This window comes from Phyllobates terribilis, unplaced genomic scaffold (assembly GCF_046119375.1).
Source record: "Phyllobates terribilis strain yellow unplaced genomic scaffold, ASM4611937v1 Scaffold_235__1_contigs__length_3068650, whole genome shotgun sequence".
NCBI lineage: Eukaryota > Metazoa > Chordata > Amphibia > Anura > Dendrobatidae > Phyllobates > Phyllobates terribilis.
Window position 1 is genome coordinate 2,081,628 of NW_027362995.1, and position 12,376 is coordinate 2,094,003.

Below are 12,376 nucleotides of genomic sequence, written 5' to 3' on the forward strand. Positions count from 1 at the left end.
GTCGGGAGGATGTGTTCAGTCCCAAGGTCTGGCTGGGTCCTGGCTTCCACTATGTTAACCCAGTGTGCCATCAGCGACATGTACTGTCCCTGCCCAGAAGCACTTTTCCACGTGTCCGTGATTAGGTGGACTTTCCTTGTATCTGCATTGTTGAGGGCACTGCTAATGTTGTGGAACACGTGCTTGTGGAGACGGCACACCGGGAAAAATAGTGGCGGCTGGGGACCGAGTACCGAGGGACGGCCACTGCAATCAGGTTGCAGAAAGCTTCCGTCTCCATGAGCCTAAAAGGCAACATTTCGAGCGCAAGCAGTTGTGAAATGTGGGAATTTAGTAGTGTGGCCTGTGGGGCGTCGGCTGCATATTTGCGCTTACATTCCAAGGACTGGGGTATGGACAACAGAACGCTGCGCTGGGACAAGGACATGCTTGCTGATGGTGCTAGTTGAGAGTGTGCAACGACAGGTGCAGGGCAGGAGGCATCTTCGCATGGCATGCGCCATGGGCAGGGGATTGGCTTGCACGCACAACAGCAGAAGAAGCAGTGGTGTCACCCGCAGACACTGTTGCTGGACCCTGGGATTCGGTCCACAATGTCGGGTGCTTTGCTGCCATGTGCCCGATCATGCTGGTGGTGGTCAGGCTGGTAGTTTTGCTACCCCTGCTGATGCTGGCCAGGCAGGTGGTGCAAACGGCCTTTTTGGGGTTATCCGCAGAGTATTTAAAAAACAACCAGACTCGGGAAGATTTAACAGCTGTACTGGCAACTTCAGTCGTGTTGGTGTTGCTCGCCTTCTGTCTGTGGTTACCATACTGCTTCTTCCTGCCTGTTGGGGTGCTCTGCCTCTCTCCTCCTGTGTGCTGCTGTCCTTGCTCTGCATGTCCTCCTGCCAGGTTAGGTCAGTTACTATATCATTCACCACCTTGTCTTCCACTTCCGCACCCTGGTCTTCCTTCTGACTTTCTGGCAATTGTGCCTCATCATCGTCCACCTCTTGCGACACTTTCCCACCGTCACCTTCGTATGACCGTGGCTGCTCAAATATTTGGGCATCGCTACATGCGATCTCCTCTTGCCCCGCTTAAAGTTGACCAGGCGAGACGTCCGAATCTATAAATGGAAAAGTGAACATCTCTTCGGCGTGTCCAAGTGTGGGATCAGTTGTCTCTGGGCACTCGGCATGGTGGGAGGAAGGAGGTTCAGGGTGAGGAATATGCGGTCCAGACTCACAGCTACTGAGACTTGACCATGTAGAAGACAGGGTGGTGGTGGTGGCTAAGTGACGGAAGCATTATCTGCTATCCAACCAATAGCCTTTTCACACTGCTCTGTGTTCAATAGTGGTGTATTGCGGTCCCCTATTAATTGGGACAAGAAGGTCGAGCGAGAAGGTGTGGGTGTTTGTTGTGGCACAATTTCACGTTGCCCACGGCCTCAGCATGCACCATCACTTCCAGTTCCCCGTCCCTTGACACGTGCCTTGCCCATTTTAAATGGAGGACAATATCTTCCACGCTCACTACAAATGGCTGAATTTGGAGCAAACTTATATGTGATCCGTGTGACGGACAAACCACAGTTTTAAATTGCTGGCCTGTAGGTAACTATTTTTAACAGCATCGACCTCGTGTCAATAAGTTCACTGACACACTGCAACAAAATTTCAATGGAGGCCAGAAATGTCAGTATATTCAGCGCAATTATATGTGATCCGTGTGACGGACAAACCACAGTTTTAAATAGCTGGATTTTTAGCGTTTTAATATGGAAAGGACCTGGCTGTATTCTGCAGTGCCAACAAGCAAATGACGCAGATAGACGGTGTTCTCTGGATTGCTTTTTAAGAAAATAATCAGGATTAAGATAAAAAATAAATTATTCCTGGCCCCTGATACAAATATCTGTAAAAGTACCAGCAGACAGAACTGGAACTCTTATTATAAAAAGTACAAAAACACAGATACACAACACAAATACAGACACTGTACAAGAACAACTAAAACCCCAGCAAAATATAGTCCCAGAACCCCAGCGAGTCCAAGACTCTCCAGAGTCCAGCAAACAACTCGCACTCAAAAATGTCCTTACGTTTCCAAGGACCCCCCCCGGCAAGGGAATACCTTATATATTCCTTACTTTACCCCAACATTCGCTCACATTCACACCTAATCCCCTAATAGGAAAAACTAAAAAAGCCTCACCCTTTTTTTTTTTTTTAATTATTTTTATTTTATTTTAATTTTTTATTTTTTTTTTCCCCCCACCACCATTTTTTTTAACACCCAAGGTCCCACGAAAGTCTGTGGCCTTACCACAACAAGGTCCCACTAAAGTTTGTGGCCATTTCACACACTAAAAGGTCCTTTTGCCTTTTCGGGCATCCCGCAGGAAGTCCAATTTTTGCACACCTAAAAACCACCACAACCCCTCCCCCCTAAAGCCCCCCGCCCAACCTAAACGAACCCCCCCACACACATCATAATACACATACCACTTAAAAACATACAATAAACGATATGCAACATAACAGTACAATACACAACATAACAATATCTCTAGACAACATAACAAAACAATATATCTAGACAACATAATCTTATAACCAAAATCAGACCCAAGTTTGGTGCTTGCAAGCCCCATACTCCGGTTTCCAATATCTCAAAACAAAAAACTACACGTGAGGGTAACAGCCCACCACCGGGAACTGGAGACTACAGAGGCTCTCACCCCAATATACCACACAGCACCCTATCCCTCTCTAATAAAGAAAAAGAAAAAACTGTCCCTACCACCCTACCAATCTTTCCCTACCTGTCCCTACCTGTCCCTCACTACCAACCTAATACTAACTACCTGTCCCTAAAGACTGTCCCTATCTGTCCCTCCCTGTCCCTACAAATAAAGATAAAAAGACTAAACTCACCCTATCACAAGCACACAGAACCTAACTCTCCCTAGGGCACATTAAATGAGAACCCCCTCCATAGAAGGGAGGCCCTCCCTGCACCCAGCCTCTCATACTCCAGCGAGCGCACTTTTGCCAGGTCACCCAGGATGTTCCTAATCACCTCTTCCCGGGGGAGGACTTTCTGCTGGGTGGACACTAAACACCGTGCGTTCCACGTGTAGAACCTAGTCACTAAACTAACTAAGAAAACAGTGCCCCGATCTCGGCCACCAAGGGACCTGAATGCCCCATAGGCCCACTCCGCATAGGAAAGGCCTGCCAGCCTAGGCCAGCCAATGGAAGCACCCACCCTACTGTAGACCTCTGTATTAAAGGGACACTGAAGCAGGAAGTGCTCCATGCTTTCAAGCATGCCGCCACACTCCTCGCGGGGACAATCCCGGTCATCAGAGTTCTTGTACTTCAGGTTGCCCCTCACATTCCCATGGAAGCAGCGCCAAGACAAGTCCCAAAACTTCAAGGGGATCCGCTTAGAGTTTAATAACCCGAGCCCCACCTCCAGATCCCGGCTTGGGCAATCCTTGAGGGCCAGGGGCTTCTGGAAGTGGGTCAACAGAACCTTATTGTCAAGTAACCTCCTTGACAAGGTCCTGACCTCCTACACTCCCAGACCCCACAGGCGGATCACCTTCACAACGAGGGTAGCATAACCCGGAAGATGCCCATGAGGCGTTCGAAGGTCCTTCACCCGCCCTCCTGTCTCCCATTCCTGGAAGAAAGGCCGAAACCACCCCCTACAGGAGAATACCCACGGAGGAGCCCTCTCTAACAAGAGGTTGGCGATGTTTGCCTTAAGAAAGGTGTTTACTAGAAACACCACTGGGTTGACCATACCCAACCCTCCTAGTCTCCTCGTGCGGTACGTGACCTCCCTCTTGATTAGGTTCAGCCTATTCCCCCATAATAGTTGGAAGAACAGGCTGTAGACCCGTGTCCAAAGAGGTTCTGGCAAGATGCAGACGCTGCCCAGGTATATTAATAAAGGGAGCAAATACCCCTTGGCCAGGTTAACCCTTTCCCTCAGGGTCAAGGACCAACTCTTCCACTGATCCACCTTCTGGGCGCCAATCTTAAGTCTGCCCTCCCAGTTTTGCTGGGGATAGCCTGAGGCCCTGGAAGGGTGTCCGGGAGATCAAAACTTGGATCTCCCCCTCCCAGCCAGAGACTCTCACACTTGTCCCGGTTGATCATGGACCCAGATGCCACCGAGTAGCGCTCAACCTCAGACATGACCCAGTCTGCCTCCTCTCTCGAGGACACAAAGAGGGAAACGTCGTCGGCGTACGCCACTACCCTCAAGGTGGCCTCTGGCTCCGCCCGGTCCATCCCGACTCCCACCAACGGTCCGCATTCCACTCTCCTTAGAAAGGGGTTGATCGCGAACACATATAACAGTGGGCTCAGTGGACAGCCCTGGCGGACACCAGACTTCACCTCAAAAGGGTGTCCGACCCAACCGTTCACAAGCAGAAAAGTCTCTGCCCCATTGTATAACACTCTCAACCAATCAACAAACCTCCCGGGCAGACCGTACCTCAGAAGGACGGACCAGAGGTACTCATGATTAACCCGGTCAAAGGCCTTCGCCTGGTCTAAGGACAGCAAGTACCCCCTTCCAGTGACCTGCCCTGCTCAGCTCCACTGCCTCTCGGACACCGAGCACAGCACTAAAAGTACTGCGGCCTGGAACAGAGCAGTGCTGGGCCCCCGAAAGGAGCCGGGGCGCAAACTTCACCAACCGATTAAAAAGCACCTTTGCCAGAACCTTTCGGTCCGTATTGAGAAGCACTATGGGACGCCAAATCTCAATACGGGACAAGTCTTTACCCTTCGACAGAATAATCAGGGCGGACTTCCTCATTGAACCGGGCAGAATGTCCGAGGAGAGACATTCATTAAAAACCTCAGTCATGAGGGGGACCAAAGAGTCCCTAAAAGTCCTGTAAAACTCGGATGTTAAGCCATCTGGACCGGGCGATTTTTTGGGCCGGAGCCCATCAATGGCCCGTCTCACTTCCTCTTCCCTGATTGCTTCTGCCAAAACATGAAGAGAGGGGTCATCCCCTGGCTCAGGGATGGTTTCAGCCAGGAAAGCAGACATCTCATCTCGATCTGGATCCCTCCTTCCCAAGAGGTGCGAGTAGAAGGATCTGACCACCTCCAGGATCCCTGATTTGGATCTGTTCAGGGAACCCGTACTGTCGATCAGTCCTGTTACCATCTTGCAACTCACTGACATCCTGCAGTTCCTGTAGGGGTCGGGCGAGCGGTACCTCCCGAAATCCCTCTCAAAAACTATGGATGTGTGCCTATCATACTGGCACCCCTTGAGCAAGGCCTTCACCCAGGAGATTTCCTCACGGTCCCCTCCAGTCGAGACAAGCTGCTCGAGTTTCCTCCCCAGCTCCCGATACAGGCGGTACCTGTTCAGGCCTCTGAGGCTCGAGAGCTGACGGAAGAACCCCGCAACCCTTCTTTTGAAGATCTCCCACCACTCAGACTTACTGCTACAGAGACCCAAGAGAGGTACCTGGCTCTGAAGAAATTCCTCAAAGGATTGTCTTACATCCGCCTCTTCCAACAGGGACGAATTCAGCTTCCATAGGCCTCTCCCTATCCGGGGAGTCTCTGTAACATTCAAGGAAAAGAAAATGAAACAGTGATCGGAGAATTCCACCTTAACAGCAGACACTGCAGAAGAGACGGCTTCTTCCTTTAAAAAAAACCTATCTATCCTAGACCTACAACTACCCCTATGAAAGGTGAAACCCCCGTGACCTGGGGTGTGCCGGATGTGGACATCCACCAGGCGAGCTTCGCTTGCTATGCTATTAAGAGTATTACTATCAAAAGCCAGCCTTCGGTGTCTGGGGCCTCCCCTATCACGGGATCTAGTTATAGTATTAAAGTTCCCACTGAAGACCACCTGCCGGCTCGTAAAAAGATAGGGCTTGATCTTCAGGAAGAGACATTTACGGTCCCACTTTGACTGTGGACCATAGATGTTAATGAGCCGGAGCTCCTGTCCCCTCATGAAGACGTCAAGGACCAAGCACCTCCCCATTTCTACCTCGATCACCCATCTGCATTCCACCGAAGCGGCCTTAAAAAGGACCGCTACCCCGCTATACGGCTCGGCCGCAAGAGACCAGTATGAGGGCCCGCACCTCCACTCCCTCCTTGCTTTGTAAATGGCCCCCATGTCCGCTAGTCTGGTCTCCTGCAAAAATAAAATGGCAAGCTCAACTTGGTTGAAAAAATCAAAGGCCATAAATCTGGCCGCATCTGACTTTATACTGGCGACATTAATCAACGCCAGAGTCAACGGGGTAGGTTCCGCCATCATGGGTGATTGAGTTAGACGGCCTTCTTTTTGACCGTACCTCCCGATTTTTTTCTCTCACCTTCAGAGGAGGAGCCAGACTCTCCCCTCCTCTTCAGTGATACAGAGGTGTCCATAGTAGTTGACACCTCCTTCCCAGTACTGGGTTCCTCACCTCTGGACCCCGGGAAAGTCCGCCCCCCCCCCAGAGGAAAGTGAGCCCCCCGGGAGGACGGACCCCGCCGCTCCCTGAAGGCACCTCAGATGCTACAGCCGGTCCCTCACCCCCGACCTCCGACACAGCAGAGTCATCGAGGGCATGGAACCGGTTGGAGAGGGGGATCAGAGGGGAGCCGGTGAGCCCTTCCGTAGGCACCTTAGTGGCCGGAGGGGGGCTTTAGATGTTTTTGCCCCTTTTCGGTTCCTCCTCCTCCGACTCTTACTGGTCTTACTGTCACCTGATTTTTTAGGCTGCTCCATCACCTCCTCGTCCAGACTTTCATACTGGGAGGAGTCATCTGAAGCAGCCATCTCCTCCCTCTCCATCCTCCTGATCTCCTCGTTCACCGCCTCCTCCCCCAGGGCCTCAGGGGCTCCAGCTGCTGCTTCTGGGGTGGGGACAGACATCACACCAGTCGCCTGAGGCTTATCCTGCCCCCTACCCCCACGGCGCCTCACCTGTTGCCACTGGTGGGCAGATGAACTGGCCTCGCCTTCCGTGAGGGCCCCTCAGCTCCTCTCCCCCACCTCCAGCAGAGGATGCACCACCGGGGACCCCCCCCACAGCTCTACCTCGCCTGACCAGAGATGGTGTTAGAAACGGAGCGGGGGCAGCGGTTATACGGGTGACCTAGGTTACCACACACGTGACACCTAATGTCACCACAGGCCGCGGCAATATGACCTACCCCGCCACACAAGGCACATTTCTGCACCTTGCAGCCCGCGCTGAAGTGGTGGGGATCACCGCACCTGTGGCAGACCTTCGGTTGCCCCTGGTAGAAGATCAGGATCCTGTCCCTCCCCAGAAATGCTGAGGAGGGGATGTGGGTGACAGAACCGCCTGAGACCTTGAACCTCATCATGAAGGTCCAGCACCCTGACCAAATACCAAACTCGTCCCTGTTTTTCTTTGGGACGTCCGTGACCTCCCCATAGCGAGAAAGCCACGTCACAATGTCAATACCAGAGAGTGACTCGTTATTGGTTAGAACGGTCACTCTCTTTACTCCGTTTTGGCGAGACACCGCCTGCACGGCAAAGTCTCGCCAGCCGGGCTCCCCCTTCACCAGTTCAAAATTCGACCAGAAAAGCTCAAGGCCCTCTGGCAGAACAAAACTGATGTCGAAGATGGGGGTACCAAAAGGATGGATCAGGGCAAAGATGTCAGTCGCCCTGAAGTTCATCTTCAGGAGGAGCTCCATGACCCTCGCTCTTGGCGGGCACGCTTCACTGCCCCTCCACTGAAGACGGACCACATTCTTCCTGGCCACCCCCTGCCCGGCTGTCGGAAGGGACCACACTGTCTCCCCCTCCCTTTTATCTTGGAAGGTGGCCAAGCCATGTCTATCCAGCCAAAAGGCCAGGTGCACCTCTCTTCCCTCTACCTGGATCGTCCGTTCTCCCTTCTTGAGGGCCTCCAGGAAACGGCGTCTCAAGTCACCATCCCTGAGGTCCAGAGGTGAGGAAGCCCCCCAAGATGACCCCGAGGCCCCGGCTACTACCCCCGCAAAACTCCGGGGACCAGCAGCCAGGGGGGCAGATGGACCAGCCCTGTCCCCACTCCCCCCACTACCAACAGACATACCCACACTCGCATCCTCAACCACAGCCACATCCGTACCCACAGTCACCCCACTCATCCCACTCCCATTCACATGCACACTGGGGTCACAGTTTTTTGTTTTCTGCACACACTTTTTGCCAGCAGTTTTTTCCCCGGCATTACTACTGCTGCCACCTGCTGGCAGCACCTTTCCTGCCAGGGGGTTTTGGGAGGCAGGTGCTGCTGACACTTTTGCCGGCGCCCCTGCCCCAAATAAGCCCACGGGCACAGTGGACACCGACAGGCAGGCACCCCCTCTGCTGTCTGCCACAGCCGTGGCACTACTGCTCCCAGTAGCAGCTGCCAGCGCTAAGCCCCGCCCCTTTTCAGGTGGAGCCACGTCCACCTGGGGGTGGGTTTTACATGTGAGGCCACGCCCCCCGCACCAGGCAGCACAGTGGGGGCCCCAGAGGCCACTCCCACCGGTGCCGTGGGTGACAGGGAGGCCACGCCCCCCGCACCAGGCAGCACGGTGGGGGCCCCAGAGGCCACTCCCACCGGTGCCATGGATGATAGGGCGGCCACGCCCCCCGCCCCAGGCAGCACAGTGGGGGCCCCAGAGGCCATTCCCACCGGCGCCGTGGACGGCCGGGAGGCCTCGCCCCCCACACCAGGCAGCACGGTGGGGACCCCAGAGGCCACTCCCACCGGCGCCGTGGACGGCCGGGAGGCCTCGCCCCCCTTAGCTGGCTGCGCCGGGACCCCCGAAGCCGACCCGGAACCGGGTCTACTCACAGGGACCCCTGGACCAGCTCTCGGGCATAGCACCCCCTACCGTCACAGCCACAAAAAGCCTGGCCACCCCAGCTCCGGCCCCAGGCTAGGCCACTCCCCTTCGGCACCCACCGGCGGTGGAGCCCCCCGCGCTGACCCATTACTGGGCCCCTGCGCAGGGGGCCCTGACCTCGCCGCGGATTTTGCCAGGGGAGCAAGCCCCACCTTACCCTTATGAGCCGGCTCTGCCGGAGCCGCAGGCCCCGAGCCCTTTACCTTACCAGGTGTCTGGGTCCCTAAAAGTGATCCAGATTTAACGGATCTGTGTGTGAGGGACCCAGACACCCCAGCACACGCCGCCGGAGATGCGGCCCCGGCTGTCGGTGCGCCGCCGGCAGCGCAGGAGGCAGCGGCAGATGTACACGCCACCCCCCACATGCCAGCAGGCGCACCAGGTGCCAGGCCAGATCCTCCTCTTACAGGGGATCCAGCCCGAGCCCCACCACTGATGACACCCACAGTCGGGCCGCCCTCCGAGCCATGCTCCGTATCAGACACCTCTGATCCACTGCCTCCATTACCACAAACAGAGGCAGCGTGCCATGGCCTATATTCTCCGCTGTGGACCCACAACAGAGTCCAAGCCGGGGTGGGTGGCGGGTGCCGCACAATGGGACAGGGGGGCCCCAGAGAGGGGGACATACACAAGCTTGTGTGCAACAGATATTTTTCTCCTCTTTTTTTTTTGCTTTTCTCTTCATCCCCCTCCCAGGTGCCTCATCCTCGCAGATCTCATCCCCGAATGTAAGCTGACCAAAACGTACCGGGGACTCGATCTGCTGGATCTGCTGCATGATAAGGCAGCCCCCCTCACTACTACTCCCATCCTCCTCATCCTCCCCCTCGCTCCCGCTGCCCTCCTAAGGTCTAGAATCAGACGGGAGAGCCATCTGCTCAGGGGCTATCCCGCTATGCGATGCCTGGAGATCACTTACCAGGCCATCAGGCGGTGGGTAGGGCGCAACCTCCTCCACGCATACCTCTTCCTCCTCCACCGCCTGGCCGGGGCCCTGCGACCCCTCCAGAGCCCCACCGGTCATGGCTCTGAACCGGTCATCGTTCACAAGCTTCTCCCGAAAGGGTCCACTGCCCGCCAAGATGGTACTTCTGCGGTCCTCCAGCTCTTGCATGGCCCGTTTGATTTTCCGGACCGCGGCAGATAGCTCAGGCTTCTTGCTGCCAGAGGCCCTCTCGGACCTCTCCTGAGCTACCCTCAACTCCCCCCAGAGGGAACTTAGCTTTTTTGAGGTGTCCTCATACTCGCAGAGGTGCGCATGGATACGGGAGGCATATGTGACGATTGCCTCTCTCGCCACCTTGGTACCCCAATCAAGGGGCACTGCTGCAGCACCTCTGCTGGCACTCGACCTACCTCCGGAGGGAGGAGCCGACGCGGTCGTAGCCTCGGGGGTCCTCCGGGTCCTCATGCCGGATCCCTTGCTGCCTCGGCCTGATGTTGCAGCCTTAGCCGGGTTGGTGTTCCTCCCACCCCCCGCTGGCTTAGACTGGGAGGTGGGAGCCAGGGGCTCAGCCCCGGAGGCCAGTCCCACTATGAGCCTTGTTTCCCGGGAAGGGGGCAGACAAAAAGTCCCAGATGGAAAAAAAAATTACCTCCCTTCCCAGGAGCTCTCTCCACACACAGCACACTCAGCACACAGCACACTGCAGGCTCCGCCTCCTCTCCTTCCTGTCAGAAGCTGCAGCAGACAGAACTGGAACTCTTTTTATTATAAAAGTAGAAAACAAGCCATAAATACACATTACAAAGAACAAAAATGCGAAAACCCCAACAAATCACAAACCAAAAGAAACCCCAACAAGTCCAAAATTCTAATGTCCAGTATACATAAAGCAAAAATGTCCAGCATAAAACATAAAATGTCCATACTCTCCCAAAATACTTATTCCCCCCAGCAAGGGAAGCTTAACCTTTTTTTTTTTTAAATAAACAGAATATCCCCTTCCAACATTCACTCACATTCATACCAATACATTTATACCTAACCCCCAAAGAAAACAACAAACTGGCCCACTGCCAAAAATAAAGAAATAGGCCACCTGGCCGAAAACCTAATACACAGCAAACCATTTTTTTTTTTTTTTTTTCACCCACCACCATTTTCTAAAACACCCAAGGTCCCACGAAAGTCTGTGGCCTTATCACAGCAAGGTCACCACGAAAGTTTGTGGCTACACACTTTTTTTGTTTTCAGAACGGGTCCTTTTTCCCGCATCCCGTAGGACGTCCATTTTCCCCAAACCCCTCCCCCCCTTAAGCCCCCCACCCAACCTACACTGAACACCCCCCACACGCAAATTACACATACATATATATATATATATATACATACACTACACAACATAACCATAGCAAACACAACATAACAATAGCACAATATAAATAACAAACCATAACCATGAACCAAAAGTCAGACCCAAGTTCAGCGCTTGCAAGCCCTATATTCTGGTTTCCAATACCGTAAAACAAAAAACTACAATGTGAGGGGAGCAGCCCACCACCAGGAAACTGGAGACTACCGAGGCTCTCACCCTAATCTAACACACAAACACCCTGTCCCTCCCTATTAAAGAAAAAGAAAAACCTGTCCCTACCGCCCTACCAATCTTTCCCTACCTGTCCCTCTCTGACCCTCACTACCAGCCTAATGCTAACTACCTATCCCTGAAGACTGTCCCTGTCTGTCCCTCCACATCTATCTGACCCTACAAATAAATATAAAATATAGAAAGGGACTAAACTAACCCTATCACAGACACACATACCCTAAATCTCCCTAGGGTACATTAAATGAGAACCCCCTCCATAGAAGGGAAGCCCACCCTGCACCCAGCCTCTCATACTCCAGCGAGCGCACTTTTGCCAGGTCACCCAGGATGTTCCTAATCACCTCTTCCCGGGGGAGGACTTTCTGCTGGGTGGACACTAAACACCGTGCGTTCCACGTGTAAAACCTAGTCACTAAGCTAACTAAGAAAACTGTGCCCCGATCTCAGCCACCAAGGGACTCGAATGCCCCATAGGCCCACTCTGCATAGGAAAGGCCTGCCAGCCTGGGCCAGCCAATGGAAGCACCCACCCTCTTGTAGACCTCTGTATTAAAGGGACACTGAAGCAGGAAGTGCTCCATGCTTTCAAGCATGCCGCCACACTCCTCGCGGGGACAATCCCGGTCATCAGAGTTCCTGTACTTCAGGTTGTCCCTCACATACAGTCTCCCATGGAAGCAGCTCCAAGCCAAGTCCCAAAACTTCAAGGGGGTCTGCTTAGAGTTTAATAACCCGAGCCCTACCTCCAGATCCTGGCTTGGGCAATCCTTGAGGGCCAGGGGCTTCTGGAAGTGGGTCAACAGAACCCTATTGTCAAGTAACCTCCTTGACAAGGTCCTGATCTCCCACACTCCCAGACCCCACCGGCGGATCACCTTCACAACCAGAGTAGCATAAGCCGGAAGATGCCCATGAGGC

The 12,376-nt window shown here is 53.9% G+C and overlaps 1 long non-coding RNA gene across 2 annotated transcripts in view; it reads right to left on the reverse strand.

Moving 5' to 3' along the window:
- LOC141215268 (uncharacterized) overlaps positions 1 to 10,540 on the reverse strand; it is a 33,507-nt gene extending 22,967 nt beyond the window's left edge. Inside the window, exons 1-2 of one of the 2 annotated variants that reach the window (XR_012284339.1) lie at positions 10,263 to 10,540; positions 5,500 to 5,597 (exon numbers count right to left, since the gene is read on the reverse strand). This is a non-coding gene — a long non-coding RNA (uncharacterized lncRNA). Of the gene's footprint in view, positions 1 to 5,499; positions 5,598 to 9,825 lie in introns of both variants that reach the window. The other variant, XR_012284338.1, reaches the window with a different exon arrangement.
- Between the last annotated feature and the right edge of the window lie 1,836 nt (positions 10,541 to 12,376).